Here is a 2,500-nt window from a genome sequence, read left to right as displayed (position 1 = left end):
ATGAACTGATTGTACGACGGTGCCAAAGATTAATATTTAAATCAGGAATTAGAAATTTAAAAGACCGTAAGTTTCTGTCCAACAAACTAAGATGAGAATCAGCAGCTGAACACCAGACAGGAGAACAATACACAAAACATGATAATTGGAAAGAATTAAAACACTCCTTCAGAATAGATTGATCACCGAAAATCTTGTGAGACTTTCTCAATAAGCCAATTTTTTGTGCAATTAAAAAAGACACAGACATAATGTGTTTTTCAATAGTAAATTTGCTATCGAGAATCACACCTAAAATTTTAAAAGAGTCATACAAATTTAAAGAAACATTATCAATACTGAGACCCAGATGTTAAGGAGCCACTGTCCTTGACCTACTCACAATCCTACTTTAAGTTTTATTAGTATTCAACTTCATACCCCATAATTTGTACCTTGCACTAATTTTAGATAAATCTTTATTAAGGGATTCACCAACCCCATATCTACATTCAGGAGATGGAACTGATGCAAAGAGAGTAGCATCATCTGCATATGCAACAAGCTTGTTTTCTAGGCCAAACCACATGCCTGTGTATATAGTATGAAAAGTAAAGGACCAAGAACACTGCCCTGTGGAACACCGGATATCACATCCGTATACTCACTATGGTGCCCATCAGCAACAACTCTTTGAGATCAGTTACATAAAAAATCAATAATAATGCTAAGAAAAGACCCACCCACTCCCAACTGTTTCAGTTTGAAAACAAGGGCCTCGTGATTAACACGGTCAAAGGCAGCACTGAAATCAAGGCAAATCATACAAACTTCCTGACCACAAACAAGGGATTTCTGCACAGCATTGAAGATTGTAAGAAGGTCATCACATGCTCCAAGGACTTTACGGAAACCAAAATGCAAACTAGGGAGTAGATGATTACCTTCAGCAAACCTATTAAGACATTTTCCCAGAAAACGTTCAAAAACTTTAGATAATATGGGAGTTATGGAAATTGGGCGGTAATCAGTGGGACTTGAGCTACCACAAACACATTTACATAGAAGAGTAACATTACCAATTTTCCAACAAGTGTTAAAAACTCTTCTTCTTGCTAACTTGCGCAAAATAACAGATAACTTTAGAGCTAAGAAATCTGCTGTCTTTATAAAAAACAAAAGAAATATACCATTTGGGTCTACACCTCCATAAGCATCAAAGTCCATCAATAGAGCTTTAATCTCATGAGATCGAAAAGCTAAACTAGTTAATTTAGCCTCAGGAAAACAGGAATGAAGAAGTTCAAGTTTTTCATTACTCTGTTTACTGTCAAAAACATCAGCCAGCAGGGTTGCCTTTTCCTTTGGACAGTAATGACTGAGCCATCTGGTTTAAGTAAATGAGGAACTGTAGCACCTACACCAAGGAGTGCAGATTTAAGGGTAGAACACCATTTATGTTCCTGAGTTGTACGAAAAAGGGTTTCTTTTATGGTTAAATTGTACTCCTTTTCAGTTGAGGCATAAACTCTCTGAGCAAAAGCTCGATGCTGAATATAGTTGTTCCAGGTCAAATCTGATCTGTTACCCTTCCAAAGATGATAGGCCTCCTGCTTCTCCAAATAAGCACGTCTACAATCATCATTGAACCACGGTTTGTTCTTCACTCGGTACCTTAGCACACGAGATGGTATACACCTATCAATTATGTTGACTAGATTATCATTCACAGGGACAACACGATCTACACTACTATATAATTGTGACCAATTCAAGCACAAAAGATCATGCAAAATTCCATTCCAGTCTGCTTGGGATTTCATATAAATTTACATGAGTATGATATATCAGAGACAGGCTGCTCAGTCTTCACTACTAATGAAATCAAGGCATGATCAATTGTCCCGACTGGAGAACCAACCTTACTAGTTATAAATGCCAGGGGAATCAGACGTGTGAGTAGCTTCATTTATGATTTGCTCACAGCAGGATTCAGAAGCAGAGTCTAAAGCTCTTAAGCCATGGCGATCGGTAGGAGAGATAGAACTTAACCACTCCTTATGGTGAGCATTAACATCACCAACAAAGACAAAAGAAGCCTTTCTATCATCCTCTTGAATATAAGCCATTTCTTGCCACAAACTTTTATTACCTGAATCACGTGACATCCATATTGAAAACAGGACTTATGAGAAGCAGGGTACTCGGTCCTAATATACACAACCATTCCCCTGGCCCTAGGGATGGCATCACGTTTCAACATTATTGACTTCTTAAAACCAGTTATGAGAAGGTCAGATGAGTGCCTCATATTAAAAACCAAAGTTTTTGAGCACAAAAGAATATCATACTGTCTGGACGCAACTGTAAGGTCTTGGATACTTTCATGAAGACCCACGAATATTGCAATACATAAGTCGACATTGAAGATATCTAGGACGTACTGGTCCCGGATCTCGCTCAATGTCTCCAGGACAGCATAAGAATTAATAGAAATAAAAAAGAGACATCATACTTAAAA

Source organism: Palaemon carinicauda, chromosome 4 (assembly GCF_036898095.1).
Source record: "Palaemon carinicauda isolate YSFRI2023 chromosome 4, ASM3689809v2, whole genome shotgun sequence".
NCBI lineage: Eukaryota > Metazoa > Arthropoda > Malacostraca > Decapoda > Palaemonidae > Palaemon > Palaemon carinicauda.
The sequence above is the reverse complement of the archived record's forward strand: the minus strand, read 5'-3'. Positions refer to the sequence as shown.